The sequence below is a fragment of the Cervus canadensis genome, chromosome 10 (assembly GCF_019320065.1).
Source record: "Cervus canadensis isolate Bull #8, Minnesota chromosome 10, ASM1932006v1, whole genome shotgun sequence".
Classification (NCBI taxonomy): Eukaryota; Metazoa; Chordata; class Mammalia; order Artiodactyla; family Cervidae; genus Cervus; species Cervus canadensis.
In genome coordinates this window covers 40,574,194-40,595,809 of record NC_057395.1, presented here as the reverse complement: position 1 = coordinate 40,595,809, position 21,616 = coordinate 40,574,194, and the positions used below count along the sequence as shown (strand labels likewise).

Genomic DNA, 21,616 nt, shown 5'->3' with positions numbered 1-21,616 from the left:
GTGAAATTATTTGTTCTAGTTCTGTGAAAAAATACCATTTAAGCAGTTTTTAAAGAACGTATTCTTTTTGAAGAAGGACCACGTCTCACTAATCATTGTGTCTCTAGCACAGTATGTGACACATGATAGGTACTAAATAAATTAACTCAAAAAAAAAATGAGCAAATGAATTCCAGTTAATTCTGGGATGTAATAAAATGACATTCTTAAGGCCAAGTAGAGTGTTCAGCTATAGGTTTTTCTACACTGAATGGCCCAAAACTTAATTTTTTTTATTGCTGTTATTATATTCTCTCTCCTTTCATATCAGACCTTCAGCCTCCCCCTGCCTCTAAATAACCCACCTCCAAAACTAGTGATCTGAATCTATCATGGGCTTGTTTGGAACACAGACAAACAGGTTTGTTTTGACTTCTAAATGTGCAACCATATAAATAAAAGCAAATAGGTCTGAAGGAGAGCCTTCAACACTTTAAAAGAAGACTTTGGGGAAAAGTCCCCAGGAGATTCCTAGGTAATGATTTTCCCCATCAAAGGCTGAGAACATGTTGAAACTGAGGTCTCTGGTACAGCAGAAATCAGCAGTGAGGTCCAGAGCAGGGAACTGGGCTTAAGGAGAGAAACCCAGAATGACAAATCTAGTTCAAACCCCAGCTCCTCCAGTCCTGATTTCTCAGACCCTAGAAAGCTCCTGGATCCCACCCAGGGGAACACAATGCAGTGCTTATGGGGCATTTTAAGAATTAAATGAGGGAATGGATGTGGAATTTCCCCACAAGGCTGCTCACAGCAGCCTTGCAATAAGCATCAGCTCCTTTCCTCCAGAGCTCCTGCTGCCATGGGCACCAGTCCAGAGCTCCCCTGGCAGCTGGTACCACAACCCCCTGCTGCTGGGGCTACAGCTTGGACTCTATCCTCAGAACTGCCCCTTGGAAGGCTGGGCTCCCCATGCCCTGGAGGTGTCCAAGGACTGATGGATACAAGCAGCCTCAGGCTCCTCACTTGAGCAGGGACCATCCTGAGTGTGACCAGAGCTGCAGGAGTGGCCCTCCCCGACACTCCGTCAGGCCCGGACTGAACCTGGCCTGAGAAAGCATCCCCCTTGGCCTCTTCCCCTGCCTTATCTGCTTCTCTCCTCCTTTCACAGACTCCACCTGAGAGCTCCCCCTCAACAAAACACATGCTCACGAATCCCCATCTTCCTGCCTCCAGGAACCTGAGACGCCCAGGAACATGTGGGCACCGCATCCCCCTGATGCACTGATGCCAGGAGTAAGACCATTTGGAGCCACACTCGTGGGTCAGAGGAGTGTGAAGGGTCTGGAGAAGTTTTCCATAATTCTTAAAACCCACGGACTCTCTGGGTATCACAGTGTTTGGCCTGTCACCCAGACCAGTCACCAGAGGGGAAATCAAGGCACTGGAGCAATCAAACAAGAGACATGAGCAGGAGCCTCGGGAGGTGTACAGAAGAAGCTGCACAAAGACAACCTCTGGTGGGGTGCCAGAGGTGTAAAGACCCTGATGAATACCCCAGGAGAGGGATCTGGAGGAGGCTGCGACAGACCAGCAGTAATGCCCACATGAGGGCTGGCAAGAAGCTTAATCACATAACTCAGAGGACACGGCAAACACTGAAGAAGTTCTCCAAGCCTAATCCCAGGCTGGAACAGGAGGACAAACTAGGACAAGAAGCCAGAAATGATGGGGGTGGCCAGAAAGTCAGAGGTCTAGCGTCATGCTGAGTCACGCCTGGACTCAGAGGACAGTCCCGCAGTTGGGTCCCGAGGGTCAGTCCAGATGCTGCGTAACCCACGATGCAGAGATGTGATAGACAGGGAAGAGCAGGCGTGAGCTGGACTTCTGAAAAGCAGGCCACAATCCCCCACTAAGCCTACAAGGGTGGCCACACCTACAATGGGGCTGGCAGAGCAGCTGATAGTGCCTACAAAGCCAAGGCCATTTCTGGGGAAGACCGGTGAAGCACAGACTTGGGGGAAATGTCTAGAAAGACTCTATGGAGGGTGGCCCTGGACTTGAGCCCCTGGGCACCATCACAGAGAGGCCAACATGAAAGCATCCAAGGGAGATGATGACAGTGATCAAGGGACCTGGGAGCTGGTTTATGGGAAAAGCTAGAGGCATCAGAATGTACAAAACCATTGAGGAGAGGAACCCTATCTGTATATACTGTTAAAGGTCTTCAGTAAACTGTCACTGGGACTGGGACAGAGATGAGCGAAAACTCAGCGTGTGGTTCTCATCTTTCCTGGATTTCTCTCAAGGTGATGAACAGGTCAGCGTAGGGCTGCACCCAAGGCTGACTCACAACTGCAGAACTCAAGGAGAAGCTGTCCTAGAACCTTCCTCTCTTTTGATGTTCTCCTAACAGAGGATAAGGATATGTGAAACTAAAAGGCATATCAAGTATCTGCCTAAACTGGTCTCCCTGTTCTAAGCACTTATGTTAAATCAGAAAAATTTCATCTCCCATGAGAATGCCCATCAACCAGCAATGGCTTCTGTGAGCTCTGGGTTGACAAGAATATGTTGATTGATGATTGAAGGCAGGAGGAGAAGGCAACGACAGAGGATGAGACAGTTGCATGGCATCATCACCAACTCGATGGACATGAGTTTGAGCAAGCTCCAGGAGTTGGTGATGGACAGGGAAGCCTGGCGTGATGCAGTCTATGGGGTCGTAAAGAGTCAGACACGACTGATCAACTGAACTGAACTTATATCTGGCAAGAGCAATGGAGGGGAGATGGCTACATGTGTGCCGCAGATGGATCCTTGTTTTGTTTAGAAAATTCTAACACATTTAAATGCTAAACAGTTAAATCAAGTTATCTGTATGCATATTTTAAAAAGCAAGCAGTTTAACATCGTTTAAATACAGTAGCACAAATAACGTGGTAAAAGGAGAGGCAAAGAGAAAGGAAGGAAGAGAATGAACAGAGGACAGAAGGGCACGGATTCAGGAAAGAGAAGTAGGACTAAATTCAGATAAAAATAAGTCTGTCACAGAAATTCTGCAAAGTAACTTTGATGTCTTCCACCAAATTCTATTAATATTTTAATTAAATGTTCTTTTTATGAACTACAGGGGGAAAAAGATATTTAACACTGCAACAGTATTTCACATTTTTCATATATAAACTTCCCAGCTGGGCATTCATTCCTTAGAAGCAGTAGAGCTGGTGACTCTCAATAATCCCTGGCTTAAGGTAGGAGCCAGGGCTATGAAGAATAGCACCACACCCTCTTCTCCAGAACTCCTGGAGCCCTCCAACCGTGCTCACACTCTCAAGACATGTTCTTCATCCTGCTGGGTCCCCAGCTGAACATGTCACTCACAAGGATTAGCTGTATGACATGAATGAAGCAATCATTCCAGCTAACAGCTTAGACATATGTCTCACAGGGAGCAAACAGTGTAGACAAAAATACCAGCCAGAGCTCATTGAAGGATGTCAAAACCAAAGAGGCCAGAATGCCAGAAATGAAGGTAACTTGGTGCTGTGCTTAGTCGCTCAGTCATGTCCAACTCTTTGTGACCCCATGGACTGTAGCCCACCAAGCTCCTCTGTCCATGGGGATTCTCCAGGCGAGAATACTGGAGTGGGTTTCCATGCCCTCCTCCAGGGTATCTTCCCAACCCAGGAATCGAACTCAGGTCTCCAGCATTACAGGCAGATTCTTTACTGTCTAAGCTACCAGGGAAGGTGACTTTACAGTCAACCTGAATTTGGGCTCCCCAGAAGCAGAATCTGAGACAAAGATTTAAGGCAGCTCACTTAATGGGAGGGAAAGGGAACTCTGACATGGGGAAGTGGGGCAGGGGAGGAATGCAGACAACGAAGACTTAAGTGATCAAGCCACTTAGGCTGTGGGGCTGGAAGTCAGTGCTCTTGGGGAACCACATGCAGCAGCAGCTCAGAGCTGTCCACACAGTTGGAGAGGGAGCGGGGGGATCTGTACCCTACCTCCCATCACTTCTTGCTTGGGGACTGTTCCCAAGGATGCTCATTTTCCGGAATGTCTGGTCTGCTTTGTAGGGCAGGTAGAGCAGTCTTCTCTGGCTTTGGAGAACATCCAAAACCCCTTAGGAAAAAGACTCTGGTTCAGGCAAGAGAAGATTGGGTGTTGCAGAGACATAATCTGGGCATCAGCAGTGTCTGTTACACCAAATGATCCCTTAGTGAGCAAAAGGAAACTCCTGACTGGTGTGGCTAAAAGGTGGTCAAGAGAGACAGGGTGAGACAGGAGTCCTACGGCTGTCTCCCTACGTGGGATCTGTGGAAGTATGCTGGCTTGTTTCTATGGTGATTTAGGAAACAACTTCTTGGAGCAGTAACTCTGGAGATGGTTTCTTGGTCAGAGGGTCTTGTAAGCAATACAAATATGTATTGCTTGGCAAAGCATGAGTCTAGCTGGCATATATGAAGGCAACAGAGCACTTGTCCTCAAAAGGGATGTATTTTCCAGGAGGAAGTGAGCAACGAGTGATGCAAACACTGTACCTGCCCTAAAAAGCAGACCAAATTTCCTGAAGCAAGATGAGCTACACACCTCAAGAGAGGGAAAGGATAAATTGCCAGGGAATTTCCCCAAGAAAGAATTATCTGGCTGGGTGGCCATGATGCCTTTTTTGAGGAGGTGAGATTTGAGAAGTATGCCACAAACTGGAGAAGATATCGACAGGAGGAGAGAAGGGAAACCACACCAAGGCTGGAGGGGGACGTCAGACCTTGCACAGGGGTGTGGAGGGGAAGGATGAGTGTGCAGGACATCAGGAGTCTTGTGTGCACAGGCTATGCACACAGGTGTGTGCTGGGGAGCAGGAAGAGATAGCATGGCAAAAGTGAGGTGGGTCCTGGCAGGGTTTGTGTGCCCAGCAGAGACACAGCTTTGTCATCTGAAAAGCAGGAGGTATAGCGTTTTACCAGACTTGCTAAAGGACGTCTGTAGTGATCAGTCAGCACTGAGGGCCAGAACTAGGGTGGTGACCACACGCACAGTGAGAACAGATGCATGCAGGAGATACAGAGGCAGTTAGTGAGTGAGGCAGAATACTTCTTATCTGTACTGTCTGGCAGAATTTTCTGAGATGACAGAAATAACCCATAGCTGCACTGTCCAACCCAGTGACAGCTCAGCCCCACCACAGATGGATCGCTCATCCAGATACGGCTGTGTTCACACGTATGGCAGACTGGACCACTAGTGCTCAAATGAGAGTGGACAGAACCTTCCAACCAGCTGGGAATTCCCAGTTCTCCTTGTAGAAAGCAAATCATCCTCAAGAGGTCCGTCTGAAGTGTGAACTGCCTTTGCCACCCGTAAAGAACGTCTGGAGTGCTACAGCGTGAAACTGAAGGTGCACATGGGGAGCCCATTGCTTCCAGCAGAGCCTGCACAAATGGCTTTGAGGAGCAAGGTCCATCTCCACCTTGTGACCTCCAGAGCCACTGTCCATCATCAACTGGCAGCCCAGTCATAGACAAAAAGCCAAAGATGGACAAGCCTTGATTGGGTCAAAGAGAAGTGACTGGATCAAAGTCCAGCACCCTGAGAGGTCCGGAGGCAGGGCAAGCGGCCAGGGACTGTGTTCTAGGCGCTACTGTCAGCACGCTTCAAAGACAGCGCCTCCCTTCCCCTTCACAGCCGCACCCTCACCTGGTGGACGAGACATCTGAAGCTGAGTTCTAACTCATCTACAATCTCTGCTTCTAAGGCACAGGCTGCGATGCGGCTCGGCTCCCGAGTCCACGGTCGTCTTCTGTGCCACGTGTGTCAGCACAGCGTTTTTTTATTTTGATAATGTCACATTTTCATTTCTACCTGGAATCATTTTTATGGGGAAGATCTGGACTCTAACTTATAAGTTAATCACTCACAAATATTTATATTTTTAAAACTCCAGTCTATATAATGTTTCCCTTTTCTTTTCATTTATTAATAGTTTTTTTTTTTAAGAGAAGCTTTAGGTTTATAGACAAACTGAGTGGAACGTACAATTGAGAGTTCCCCTGTGCCCTCTCAATCCCCCCTCAGCCCAGTTCCCCTGTTACGAATATCTTGCATGAGTATTTTGTATTTATAACAACTGATGAACCAATATTGATTTATTAGTATTATTTTAATAATACATCAAGGGTCACTCTTTGTGTGGTACAGTTCTATGGGTTTTGACAAATGATGTTTCCACCATTATGGTATTATACAAAAGAGTTCGACCATTCAGAATATCTCATATAGGTGGTTAATGGCCCATCTACTTATTCTTCCCTTTCTCCATCCCCTGGAACCCCAGGCAATCACGGATATTTTACTATCTCTTTAATTTTGCCTTTTCCAGAAGAGCATATATTTAGAGTTACACAGTATGCAAGCCTTTCAGGCTGGCTTCTTTCAATTAGCAATATGCTTTTATTAAGAGGGCTTCCCAAGTGGTGCTAGTGGTAAAGATCCTGCCTGCCAATGCAGGAAACATAAGAGACTTGGCTCTGAACCCTGGGTCAGGAAGAACCCCTGGAGGAGGGCATGGCAACCTAGTCCAGTATTCTTGCCTGGAGAATTCCATGGACAGAGGAACCTGGTGGGCTACAGTCCATGAGGTTGCAAAGAATCGGACACGACTGAAGTGACATATAGCACGCATGCACAATAGGTTCCTTTATGTTCTCTTGTGGCTTGACAGTTCATTTCTTCTTATTGATGAATAATATTCCATCATATGGATATACCACAGTTTGCTTACCCATATGCATATTGAAGGACATCTTGGTTGCCTCCACTTTGGGGGCCTCTTTATTCTGTTCCATTAATCTATTTGCCTCTACTTTCACCAATATTGCAGTGTACTTTTTAAATAAACAATAGAAACTTACTTAAATCTTCTTTATTGAGGCCTAACTTACATACAACATTAATCAGTTTCAGGTGAATATCACACTGCCTTGATTACTGTAGCTTTATACAAAGGGTTGAAGTCAGTGTCAGTCCTCGAACATCATTGTTCTCCTTCAATATTGAGTTGGCTATTCTGGGTCTTCTACCTCTCTGGATAAGCTTTAGAATCATTTTGCTGATATCCACACAATAACTTGCTGGGATTTTGATTGGAATTGCATTTTATCTAGTCAAGATCAAGTTTGGAGGCTAATACCCTAATGCTATTGCATCATCCTATCCATAAACATGGGATATCTCTCCATTTATCTAGTTCTTTGATTTTTTTCATCAGATTCTTCTAGTTTTCCTCATATAGATCTTGTACATGTTTTGTTAGACTTATACCTAAGTATTTCATTATTTTGCTTTTAATGTAAATAGTGTTGTATTTTTTATATCAAATTCCAAGTACTTGTTACTTGTATACAAGAGAGCAATTGACTTCTGAATCCTTGTATCCTGCAACTTTGCTACAATTACTTATTAGTTCCATGAGCTTTTTTTTACTGACTCTTTGGGATTTTCTCATAAGCAATCACGACATCTGTGAACAAAGGCAGTTTTATTTCTTCCTTCTCAATTTCAAAAATAATGAAGGAGCAAAAAATTAAAAACAATAAAATGGCACACAAGATTTTTTCAGTGATACAGCAATGCACTGTATTGTGGCCTGAACATGTCCCCGTCATGGACCAACATCCTGTTTACTCGCTGGAGGGGGCGGTGTCCACAGATAACCAGATAGTGGTTTCCCCAACGCAAAAACCAATGCTCAAAAGTGAAGTTCACCATGAGTCTTTCCAGGCTCAGAACCCAGGGCTTGTATCCATGGTGTGGACTGAGGTCTAAAATACTGCAATATTGGTTCAATGTTGGTACTGGCTCCAGGTAAGATCCACGACCCAGTGATTTTGGAAAACATGGCAGGGGCAAGGCGCCCTGTTCGCCAGCATTCTTAACAAGCATGCAACATCTTCTATCACCTCTCCCTTTATGGAGATAAATCTACCAGCAGCCCCGTAAGACCCTCCACCACTCAGCTTCACTGAACTTACCCAACACTGCTGCCCAACACTTCCGCATCCTTCTCTTTTCCAGCCAGACGTCCCTGAAAACCCTAACTGGTTGACCATCTGCATGTGGCCCAGACATTTCTAGACTAGGCCATAGGTCTATTTTCATTTCTATTTTATGTCTCCACAAATACTCATTCCTCAGGACAGCCTCCTGCCTTTTCAACTATTATACATCCATCAAGACCCAATGCAAGTAGTCAGACAGAGAATGACAAATATGATATCACTTACACGTAGAATCCAAAAACAAAAAGGGGTACAAATGAAGTCATGTACAAAACAAAAACAGAGTCACAGATGTAGAAAACAAACTTATGGTTACCAGGAGATAAGTGGGTGGGGGGAAATAAATCAGGAAATTGAGACGGACATATACACACTACTATACATAAAACAGGTAACTAATAATGACCCACTGTAGAGCACAGGGAACTCTACTCAATACTCTATAATCACCTATATGGGAAAAGGATCTAAAAAAATAAAGTGGATACATGTACATGGATAACTGAATCACCTTGCTATACACCTGAAACTAAAACAACATTGTAAATCAACTATACTCCAATAAAAAAATTTTTTTTTAAAGATCCAATTCAAGTGAAGCCACAACCATCTGGCAGAATTAGTATTTCCTTGAAAAACACCAACAGATACAAAGATGAAAACAGAAATAACTTCTTCCAACCACCAGAAACCCTTTCTTAACATTTGGTATCTATACTTCCATATTGTAATTTGCTTTTTGCACCTAGAACATTTATCATAAATATGTTCCCGTGTCACCCAATACCCAAAGACCCATTTTTTAATAACTGACCAAGATTTCAATGTATGTTTGTCCTACAATTGGGCATGATCTTATTGGATCATCTGACCTGTCCAAAGATTAACACTGCCAACTCAGCAGAAATGTATCTCGGTGGGTTCACCTAGAGCAGAGCATAGGTGCCATGGCTCCATCCCTGCTTCCCATCACCTGGGCAAGACATAAAGGCAGATTAATTAATGAATCAGCTTTGAATAACGGCCCAGTCACCTCTGTCACTGCCAATATTTTCTGCCTTAGATTTTAAGCTTCAGGAGAACAGAGCCAGTCAGCTTAACTTGCTGTATACAGCATCATATTTCCACATCATTTGAAAGTTGGCAAAAGAAAACCAAACCCACAGAAACTGGTACTTAACTCTTCTTGAAGGTACAAAGTGAAGTTTGTGCCCCACCCTGAGTTTCCATATCAACCTGATGTGGGCCAACATTCCATTAATAACAACAGTAATAACGAGTGTTTTATAAAGCTTCAAAGTACTTTTCGATATCTACTATCTTGAGCCCGATGAGGTTCTCTTGTGATTAAGGGTGAAGCTGAGACTTAGACATCGGGGTCCAAGCCCAGGAGCTGAGCTCAGCTCCACTACATGGCGCGTTCTCTCTCTCTCTCTCTCTCTAAGGTCTTTTTTCCACCCAGAACGATGACCACCACCAGGACAGAGCATCCCTGAGGTGTGGAAGATGACATGCACAGGTCTACAGGATGTGGAATTAGGGTGATGTAGACAGCCTTCTGGAGAAGGCCGTCCACAGAACACCCTGAGCGGAAGCCGTGACTCCCTCCACCCTGCCCCGTGCAGTGTGGAGCATATGCTCTCGCTGGGCCGGGCACACTCCCCGCGTTCCAGCCGAGGTCCTAGCCAGAAACAGCTTCATTTGTCACCACATCACGGTGACTCCTACAGGAAGGGCCCATCTGGAGCACAGACCTCACGGAACTGTGGTCAGTGAGCTGCAGCTGGATGGACACAGGGTCAGAAGCACAGACGACGAGAACATCAGAGTTGGCACCCAGAGCCTCCAAACCGAGACCCGCCTTTTGCAGGGATCAGACGGGTGGCCACACCCTCCACGGCCTTCAGTTTCTTCATTTGTAGAACAAACAAATCAGCTCAATGATGTCCAAAAGGCTGCATTCTATGGGTTTATGGAATGGGAAACTGTTTCCATTTCGCGGACTTCCACAAAATGATGTAAAATTCCAAAGCAGGGTTCCTGGATGGCTGGAAGTTACGCCCAGTCATGATGCAAAAGCCTGCACTCCATTTCCAAGTCTGGGATCCTTTCTGTGGGACACTATAATATTTACCTTTAGAATCTCTGAAGCGAAAGACAGAATGCTCCCTGGGTCATCAGGTCGGATGTCACAGCCCAGGCTTTACGGGAAGACAGGCAACTCTTCACGGCCTAGAATCCCACTAGAATACACTCTAAGACCCAACCTGTATGACCCTCAAGTGATCCTCAGACCTTCTGTCAAATACAGACACCTGGACTCTACTCATAGAAACTCTGATCCAGGGTGCCTGGTGGGAGGGAAAGGTGTGTGAAAATCTTTCTTCAAGGAAAAATTCCCCAGTGATTCTCACCAGCTTCTTCATAACCTAACTTAAACATTTCAACCTAAAATAATTAGTTGGTTTGCCTATTGGGTTTCCCTGGTGGCTCAGACAGTAAAGAATCTGTCCGCAATGAGGGAGACCCAGGTTTGATCCCTGGGTCAGGAAGATCCCCTGGAGTAGGAAATGGCAACCCACTCCAGTATTCTTGCCTGGGAAACCCCCTGGACAGAGGAGCCTGGAGGACTACAGTCTATGGGTTCCCAGAAGTGTCAGACATGACTTAGGAACTAAACAACAACAAGCACCCAGGGCTTGCCAGAGCATCCCCCCCACGCCCTTCACATGGCATCCCCACCGGTCTGTGTCCAAATGCCTCCTCTTTTGACTTGCCTCCTCTTTTGACTTTTTAATTTTTATTTATTTTTTATTTACCTGCTTATTTTTACTGAAGTTTAGTTGATTTACAATATCGCGTTAGTTTCTGCTGTGCTGCAATGTGAATCATCCCTAAACGCTTCCTTTTCAGGACATGTGCTGTACTGGACTAGAGTCTAGCCCCATGACCTCATCTTAACTTGATCCCCTCTGCAACGACCCCATCTCCAAATAAGGTGACATTCTGAGATGCTGGGGGTTAGGATGCCAACACAGCTTTGCGGGAGGGACACAATTCAAGTGATAACAGACACCATCCTAGTCCTAAAGATCGGAGACCACCCCCTGGGACCTCATGTGCCCCATGTCCCCAGGACAAGAGTGCAACGTGCATGCAGGGGTGAGGGTCCTGGTTGGACTGTCGCTTCATCAATCAATTCTTTTTCAGTCTTCTAACTTTATTGAGGCTTTCAATGGCTGAGTCAAAGATCTCTCTTGGTAAATGTCACATTGTGCTTGAAAATATGTGGGTTATTTTCAAATATCTTTTGATATTGATTTCTAACATAATTCCACAGTGATAAGACAATAGACTCTGTATGGTTTCAATATCTTTAGACCATGAAGTTTTTGCACCTTGTTTTATGTCCTTGGGTATGTTCCAGTGTCTCATACTTTATAGTCCATGGGAACATGAATAGAATTTGTATCTTACTGTTGTGTGAAAACTGTATAAATCTTAATTATGTTGAATTGGTTCATGGTGTTTTCAAGTCTACTATATCCTTCTACTTTTCTGTATAGTCATTCTGTTGATTTTTGAGAGTTTGATATTGAAACTCCAACTAAAAATCTCATCTACTTAAAAAATAATTGTAATATAGAGTGGAACTATATGTAACTTTTCTGATTGTCCAAGTCTCCTGTAAATGTGTTATCATACTTTCCTAATTTAAAAAATAAAAAAGAGAAACACATAAACATAAAAACATCCCTTGCTTCACACACTGTCACAAGGACATCTTTTGGGAATTATTCACTTTATTTCTATCTCCCTCTACCCAACCTATCATGGGTGACACATGATGGATCAAACACTCAAGGCGTTACTCAGAGCTTCCTTCAAACAACTCAGCTTGTGTTTAGGACCCAACAAAGGCCGTCTCCAGCCCAGCCCTGTCCCCACCCTGTCAGTTTCTGGCCCTTGGCCTGCAGGGCTTGGCAAATCTCACAGCCCTGGGTTAAGAACACAACTCTACCCAGCAGGTAGGACAGGGCGGGGTCTCTCTGAAACACCACGTGGAAGCCAAGTGCAAGGAAATGCCAACATTTATGGAGTCCTTTCTGTTTCTTCTAACTCGACCACCCCTCAGCTTCGGTGCTCCTAACCTGCTCCTCTAACTTTTCCTTAGAAAACAGGAAATAAAAGAATTTCTGAACAGCTAGATAAGTGAACTGACATGTTCTCCTACCAACTGTTACACAGGTTCGGAGATAGCGTAGGAATACATATCTCCACAGATTCTCACGGAGTATACTGAGTTACGAGCTCTCTCCCCTTCTGCAGACACCCACATGGATGCTGAGCTGAGAGGAAAACAAATGAAACAGCTACCTGGAGACAAAAATGACTGCCCTGCATGAAGCATGGCCCTCAAGACAAGGAGGAGGACTGCAGAGAGTTTTCCAAACCGTGGTCACAGCCTGGTGAGAGGCCCCGGGGGAGACACCAGGCTGGTCTGATACAATGCTCTGGAAGCATTCAAATTAATGACAAACAGGTCCTGGTTTGTTGGGAGCTTCAGGTCCAAGAATGCCTTTCCACAATTCAGCAAGTTTATAGCTCTTTTGGAGCTTGGAAGGCATCCCTTTGCTGAAGAGAAGCCACCCCCTTCTCAAGTGGAAAGTCCCTGTGTGATTCAAAAAATGACATCTTCATGGCAACCCCTGGATGTTCCCACTCAAACAGGGCCACCCAGACCCAGGCTCAAAAAGGCGACGGAGACCCCCTTCAAAGAGGAAAAATCCGGCATATAACTCAGACTTAAAAATCGCCAGGGGCTCACTACACTGGAGTCAGACCCATAAAAATAGTCTCGCTAATAGGAGCTGTCATCGAGTGAGTGCTTATCCCACACACTGAACTCAGATGACTCCCAAGCCACTAGCTCGTGGTGTCTCTGCAGCCCTGTTACTGATCCCATCTTACTAATGTAAGACCCAAAGCCTTCAAGGTCAGAATCTTCCCCAAGGTCATACCTGCAGGGGATGGAGTCAGCTTTCCTTGTTCTGTTGACTCCAGAGGCTAAGCTCTTGAGCCCCTCATGCTTTTAAGAGTTGGTTCAACTCTGAACACAACTGGCTAAAACAGAAGAGCCAATAAGATCAAACCAGCACATCATCCAAGGACTGCCTGATCCCAGAGGCCAAGACAGCGCCCCATCCGGCCACGATTTTCATGTCTCAAGTGGCCTTGGTGGCAATGAGCAGGCACGACACATCCCGAGGGAACCACATGAGTCTGTGAAATGGGGCTTGAGGGCTCCTTCACAGATGGATCCGAGGACTGTGGTGCTTATAAAAATGTCAGAGAAACTCGATATGCAACCAGCCAACAGGCCCTGAGGTTTGCCGACCCTATTACATGACAAACTGTGGGAGGCAGACCCCAAATGAATGTCCTGTCAAAGGATCTGCTATCCCAAGTCTGGAGAGATGACAAGGCAAGGGAGAACTTGGGTTTGGCAAGTAGAACTTCATTGAAGATTTCATTTCATAGCTTTTTCCCTTCCTATTAAAAGTAGAGACTGTATATTCAGTGTCTTAAGATAAAGCTAACAGTGGTTGCTGAAAATAGTTGGATACTTGAATTGACGATTGATATAGATGAAAGGCATGATGTCTGTGATTTCTTGATTGAACTTTTTACCATCCTGGTGAAGAAGCCAATGTGATCAATTACAAAATGTCCCCAGCTCTTCATTTATCCCTGTCCATGATCCTTGCAATCAAATTCTTCAGCTCATTCCATTTCTGGGGACAGCTATTCTTTGAATTTGGGCTGTAATTGGGATCTAATCTGGCCAAGAGAATGTGGTAGTAATGACATTCAAAACACATGAGACCACCCAATCTAGCCACCTCCCAGCTACCATCAGATGACCACAGGCTCAGGAACCAACTCAGCTGACATCAGGTGAGCCTGACCCAGATCAGCATCACCACCCAGCTGACCCCTGGATTCAGGAGCCGCAGTAAATGCTTATTATTTTAAACACTTGAATTTCAGGGTGTCCTGTTACACAGCTGTAGCTAACAGACACAACAGGGTTCCCAAAGGACGAAGGAAGACTACTTTCCCAAGACACTCCCATGGCAGATATGAACTTGTTCTGAGCAAGCCATTTCTCCAAGGCCATCATCTTATTTACTAAAATATGCTGCTTCAAGAAGAACTCCCATTTATGGACTTTTACTATGTGTGAGGCCCTGGGAGTCCATTTTTTTATTTAATCCTCCCTGCAAAGTTCTCTGGACTGCCACACACAAGGACTGTGATGTAACATTCTCCTGTTCATGAGAAACAGAGACTCGGAGGGGCCAGCTGGCCCAAGGCCACACACTAAGTGGCAGATCCAACCTGCGACCCCAAGGCCAACTTGCCTCGACCTCACATGCTTACAGAGGGTGCCTCGGAAGTTCTGTCTCTGTAATTCATTAACGGCGATGTGCTGGGGTTGAAAAGGTTGCAGTGGGATCATGTATCAAGTTCATATATATATTGGAGGTTTCACCAGCTTCCCCCAGGCCAAGAGAGGGCGGTGGACGGACAAGCACAGGCTCCTTGAACTGCTCCCCATGCCAACAGGAAGATTTTTCTCCCGTTCAAAAAAGTCAAAAGAAGAATGGAAGTCAGGGTCCAGAAAACTCTTCCTATAAAGGGCCAGGCAGTAAATATTTTAGGCTTTGCAGGCCACATGGTCTTGAATGTGTCCTTGAACCAAAAGAGCAGCCATGGAGAACACATACACGATTGGGCGTGGCTGCGTCTGGTAAAATTTTACTTACAAAAACAGGGGTATTTTGCTGAGCCCTAGCCTTAGGAGTCAGGCTATGGGATCTCCCAAAAGAAAATAATTGCTCTTACTCCATAGAACTTTTTTTATTTTTTATTTTATAAAAGTGTTGGTATTTCTCAGCTTGATGACTCAATCACCAAACCTACCTTTGAATTATTTTTAACTGTTTCCAAAAAACAAACCACCTTCCAAGGACATTTGACTCCATTGAGAAACCGAACACAGTAAGTCCCTGGTTCTGGAAACTGTCCCCAGAGTCCGGCTCAAGGATCTTTCACCCAATATCAAATCTTTACAATAAGTGGACTGGATCACATGGAAGAGAATCTGTGTGTGTGTGCTATCTCCTTGACTCTTAAAAACTTAATTTCTTCATGCCAAACACGTCTATTTTTCTTTTGTTGTCTTTTTTTCCCCCTCACAGCTTTATTCAAATACAGTTCACATCTCATACAATCCACCTATTTAAAATGTGCAAGTCAACCTTTTTAATACAGTTCTGCACCCACAGACTCAATGAACCATGGATCAAAAATATTTTTTTAAATTCCAGAAAGTTCCAAAAAGCAAAACTTGAATTTGCCTCATTCTGGCAACTATTTACATAGCACTTACATTGCTTTAGACGTTCTAAGTAATCTAAAGATTATTTCCAGTATAGGGAGGATAGAGAATTCCCTGGCAGTCTAGTGGTTAGGACTCAGCGTGCTTGGTGTTGAGGACCTGGGTTCAATCCCTGGTGAGGGAACTAAGATCCCATGAGCCAAAAATTTTTTAAATAATTAAAAATAAAAAAATAAAGTATAGCGAGGATGTGCATAGGTTATATGCAAACACTACATTGTTTTATACCCAGGACTTGAGCATCTGCAGATTTTGGTCCCCAAGGCAGGTCCTGGAACCCATCCCTATCAGACACCGAGAGACAACAGTGCATTCACAGGGTTGTGGCAACCATTACTTTTGTTGTCTTCATTCACCATAAGTGGTAACAGGGAGTGAGATCCCACACGTTATTCCTGCTCGACGGCCTTGCGACTACATCCAAAATCAAAGCTGTGTTCACTAGAGGGTCATTTACTACCCCTGAAGAGGTACAACAAGCAGGCAACAGTTACGCCAGCATTGCTTTCTTCCCTTCCATTTTCCTCAAATTACCACCTTCAATGATCGATTCATCTATTTACAAGGCAAAAAAATTAAAAATTAGCAAGACCAGACTCAGTAGCATTTTGTTTGCTCAACAAAATGGAAATTCACACATACAAGTTGGCTCTTTTTAAAAAATTCCATTCCTTCCGAGTTCTCTGATTCTTACTGATGCCACAAACCACTTCGGTGGAATCATTCCTTCTTCTTCTCACTTTGTAACAGGCCAAGTCCCCCACCTCTCCACAGACACACACACACAGCATCCATTTGGGGTCCATTCAAGCCCCCATCAGGCTTCCCAGGTGGTTCTAGTGGTAAAGAACCCACCTGCCAATGCAGGAGAATGTAAGAGACATGGTTTCAATCCCTGAATTGGGAAGATCTCCTGGAGAAGGGCATGATAACCCACTCCAGTAAAATTCTTGCCTGTAGAATCCCACGGATAAAGGAGCCTGGCGGGCTACAGTCCACAGGGTTGCAAAGAATCAGACATGAGTGAAGTGACTGAGGACGCATACACACGAGCCCCACCAGAAACTGCTTCACAGACCCTGGTTTGAATGCCCTGGTTGTGGGGGAGTGGTGCTGCAGAGCAAGAAAACCAGCCCAGAGACAAGATAAAAGGCACCTCTCTCTATGACCATCAAGACACCTGACTAGGACTATTGATGTCACCGATAAAAATATCTTTCCAGAAACATCCGGCATCCCAAGGTGCATCCGCCTACCTGCTAGATACACATACACAGAGGCACACGCTCACCGTACACACACACACTGCTCTACCTGTGAAGGTCAAGAGCCACCCACCCTGAAGAATCACCACTTCTCCAGGCCCCTCATTTCCACTTTCTGGCAGGATCATACCTCAACAAAACAGCCATCCAGTAGCCACCAGCATCCGGTCCCTGGGCCCCTCCAGCTGCTAAAGAAAAAACCCAGTTCATCTGACACAGGGAGCAAAAAAAGGGTTGGGGGAGATATTTAGAATGTCCTCTCTAAACTCTCCTGGTTCCAAGACTTCAGGATTCCAGATTCTAGAAGAGGGTGGCTGATGGCATAGGGCAGAAGCCGAGGTGGGAACCCATTCACAAGAAAGACTACAGCCTTTAATTCTTTTAATAAAATACTCCATGAGGCCTCTGGATGCCTGAGGGACTGACGCCCGCCCCCCACCCCAGCCCCGGCCTCTTCCTCCTCCTTTAGGGGCTCCCGTGATCCTTCAGACACTCCTCTGAGATTTTGGGAGGTTTTCTCCCTGTGGAATGGGGCCTCTTTAGCCATGATCTGCGTTTCTATTTATTCTTCCCCAACACTCAGGCCTGAAAGTAGCTCAAGAGCGAAAAAAAAGAAATTGGAGAGAGATGCATTTTTGTCATTCTTGGCATGTGTCAAAGTCATGTTGGAAAAAGAATTCTGGTCAATTTTTAGAGTTGCTGAGAGGCATTGAGTGAGTGCGCTAAAGATATGTTTTGGTATAAAAGACAAAAAAGAGACAGTGTGCTTATACAGTCACCCTCTATTCCGACAGGCGTTCACACCCATGGGGGCAGGGAGAACCGACAAGAGCCGGGAGCCCAGGCTGCCTCTCCTGGTCCTGGTGGGGGCTATGGAGGTGGCCCCCAGGCCTCTTCTCCTGCTCAATGTCCCCCTACAACTCATACCCCAGGAGGTAGCCAGAGCAATCTTTGGAAACACGAATTCATTAAAGTCATCTCCATTCTTCCAACCTTCCATCAGCTTCCTCCCCTATTGAGAATAAACTCCTCCAGTGGTTGAGTGCCCCAAGGCTCTGACCCCTCCTGTCCCACCCCCAACCCCTATGTCCTTCTCTGTTCCCCAAGGATCTCTGGCCTAGAGTGGGTCTTTTCAGAGGCCGGTCCCTCCATCCAGAAAGTTCTTCCCTGGGTGGGGACAGCACCAACTCCTTCCCATAACCAGGTTTCCATTCCCCCCACAACCCCGACCAAATGGGACCCCTCCCATTAACCCTATCACCACCTGATTACCCCCACTTCCCTTCTCCTTAGCAACTTTGTTCTTTGTAGATTTCTTTATTCCGTCACGTTCCCCCAGGAACAGGCACTTCATGAGAATTTGGGGCTTGTCTGCCTGGCACACTGCATGCAAAATGGGAATCTGACTGGTGCTCCATAAATCTTACATAAATCAATCAAACCATCAACAAAAGGGGAGCTTTTTAAACTTTTCTTTTCAGAAGTAATTTCAAACTTACAGAAAAATTGTGAGAATAGTATATTGAATGCCCATAAACCCTTTATCCAGATTCACCTTGCTGCCCCATTGCTTCATCATTCTATCTATAGCTATATAATTTCTATTTATAGCCATCTATTTCCATCCATCAATCTATCTACTCCATACACCTATCCACTCATCCATCCATCCATCCATCCATCCACCCACCATCCATCCACCCATCCAGCCATTATCCATCCACCCACCCACCCATCCATCCATCCATCCACCAACCCATCCACCCACCTATCCATCCACCCATCCAACCATCCATCCATCCATTCTTCATTATTTCTGAACTGTTTCAGAGTAAATAGCACACATCATGGCCCTACACCCTTAAATACTTCAATGCTTATTTTTCAGTAATAAAAACATTCTTTTACATGATCCAGGCACACAATTTCAATAATTTTATCATTGATATAATTCTTGTATCCAATCTACTGTTCAAATTCAAACTTTGTCAACTGACTTAATAACGTCCCTTAGAGAATTTTTCCTCCAGGATAGGATCCACAGCATGTAGCTGCCCCCTCTGCTATATACCTGAAAAAACACAACACTGAAAATCAACTATACTTCAATTTAAACACACATACATATAAGTGGGATGATCAGTCATGGAGGCAGAACCGTATGTTCTGTGCAGGTAACAAATCTTGTGACATCCTCTCTGTCTTGTGTGTTCCACCCACTGGCTTCCCTACCTGGGGGGGGCGGCGCGGGGAACTCTCCCACAGGGACACAAAAATGGGTTTTTCTCTTGGTGACCCATATACCGTGACCCTGGGGACAATGCCACTGTAGCCGCCTGCCTCTGCACCCCTCCCCAGCCTGGCCACAGAGTTGGAGGACTTAGGGAGGCAAGCAGGAACCCCTCAAAAGCTGGAGAAGGTTACAACCATCTCCAAGATTCACCATTCCAGCCATCATGAATAGGCAGGGCCTCAGAAACTCTCTTCCCATTGTGTGAATCACAACAGAACAAAAGGATCTGATACTTGGGTATCATGAAATAGTAATAGGATGTTTTAAAAATAAAATTGAAGAAATAAAGAAATGTTAATCAAAATAAATGGAGGGAACAGTAAACCTTCATGAAACATTCAGGCCACCTCTCTCTCGGTACAAAGTCCAGTTTTAATGAATCTCTAAACAGAAACGTAATTATTGGCTGGATTTATTTTTCCTGGCTTTCCACAGAATCCATTTCTGTAAAACAAAGGAAACAAGCTTTGTTCTGTGCTTTTTGCATTTAATAAAGGAAAACTGAAGGTGCTGGAAATTCTCCCTCTCTTCCTCCTGACCCACCGTTCCCAGGCCCCAGCCCCTGCTCTGAGCTCCAGAAGGCCACACTTGGCTTCTGGGGGCCACTGCTGGCTCCCAGGGGGATTTGACCACTGGCGGGAGCTTACGGAGGGGAGGAGAGAGTCCAGGGCACTTACTGCCTGTTTCTCTCCTGGCCCCGAGCTCCTGTCAAGCTGCCTCTCCATGGCTCACAGCACTGGGGGCCCTGCCTTCCTCTCCTCCTCCAGCTCAGGGTGGTGATGGCCCCTCATTATAGCAACTCCACAGACTGCACACCCTGTCCTCTTGGTCCTCTCGCCCTGCCCACTTCTCACTAAGTAGATCTTTCCCCAAACTACCTCCATTGCTCCTTGCAAGTATTCCATTGTTGCTTCCCAGACCTTAGCAGAAGGAAGAACTCGGGGGGACACCATGACCAGAGGGAAAGATCCCCTCACACACAGTCTGGTGGCCAGGCGTCCTCAGCCATAATCTAAGTTATTTTAGGAATTGAAGAAGATGACACCCCGGGCTATGAATGAGTTGACATCATCTCAGAAAAAAAATCCCTCCTTCCATTCACCGCCATCAGCTGTCAGAACTGAAAAGCTGTGCTCCTTGGCTGTCAACTGCCAGGGCGAAGACTGAAAAGTGAACATACCAGGAGGATGAACTCATTCATCCAAGGTCTGAGACACTGTCCGGGACAGCATGTGTCACAATATTAATGCAAATATCAGACTGTGTTCAAGAGCTTGCGAGAACAAGATCATTGACTTCCCCCCATGTCCAGCTGCATAACTGGCCTTCTATAGACACAGCCTAAGGGCAGCCCTTTAATGAACCCACAGCTTTGATTTTCTCTGATTAAATGGATGGGTAGAGACATCAAATCATCATGGCATGGAATCTGGAGAGGATGACGACTAGGGCAGCTGCGACCACAGAGCTCTGCGACCATGAATCTGGGGTCTATGGGACTGTAACACCTCTCGGGGTGAATCAGAAAGAACCCTTTTCTCAAAAGCAGAACTACTCACCCATCAACTGGAGCAAAGAATGCATCCAACGGCTTTGCAGCTACATGGATGGACCTAGAGATGCTCATACTAAACGAAGTGAGTCAGACCAAGAAAGACAAGTATCATGTGATATCCCTTATATGTGGAATCTAAAATATGACACAAATAAACTTATCCATGGAACAGAAACAGACTCACATAGAGAACAGACTTGTGGTTGCCAAGGAGGAGGAGAATGGGGAAAGGATGGTGTAAGAGTTTTGGATTAGCAAATGCAAACTATCATGTATATGATGGATAAACAACAAGGTCCTGTTATATAGCACAGGGAACTGCATTCGATACCCTGCGATAAACCATAATGGAAGAGAATATATACACATATACATATTATATATGTAACTGAATCTCTTTGCTGTACGCCAGAAACCAACACAACATTGTAAATCAGATATACTTGAATAAAATAACTTAAAAAAAAAAGTGCCCCACGGTAAACATCAAAGGGTTTTTACCTTGGATATGATAATATGTTTGTCACCCAATCTCACTGTGGATCTTATCAGTCCTCAAGGAAAACATTACAACTTAAAGACAGTATTAGATGGATCTGAGGAGTGCCTTAGCACCAAGAAAAGCAGTGTTCTGGCTGGTGTCCCCTCCTCTAACAAGGCGAGAGGGCAGTGAAATTAGCCCTCTGACATCAATTTGTAACTTATCAGCCGCCACCACAGACAGCCAGCTTTCAAATGACTGAAATGAGAGGAAGCATCCAGTGACTCAGGACGAGCATTTTTTATTATTCTCAAGTGTGCTAAGGTCAGATCGTCGCAGCTACCAAATACGTTCAGTCATCATAACTGATGTTTTCTGAGCTCCGATCCTGTACCAGGCACCGCATGCGGACTTGCTGTGCCTCGTCTCATTTGACGTTCAGAGATCTTGTGAGTAAGGTAGTCCTGCGTCCGACATACTCAAAAGCAAACAGTCCTAGTTTAGTAGACTTCTTT

The 21,616-nt window shown here is 45.3% G+C and overlaps 1 protein-coding gene across 1 annotated transcript in view; it reads right to left on the bottom strand.

The window, feature by feature from the left end:
- The window catches only part of SLC24A3 (solute carrier family 24 member 3), a 422,665-nt gene that overhangs the window by 294,361 nt on the left and 106,688 nt on the right, over positions 1-21,616 (bottom strand). The gene's annotated exons all lie outside the window — the stretch shown is intronic.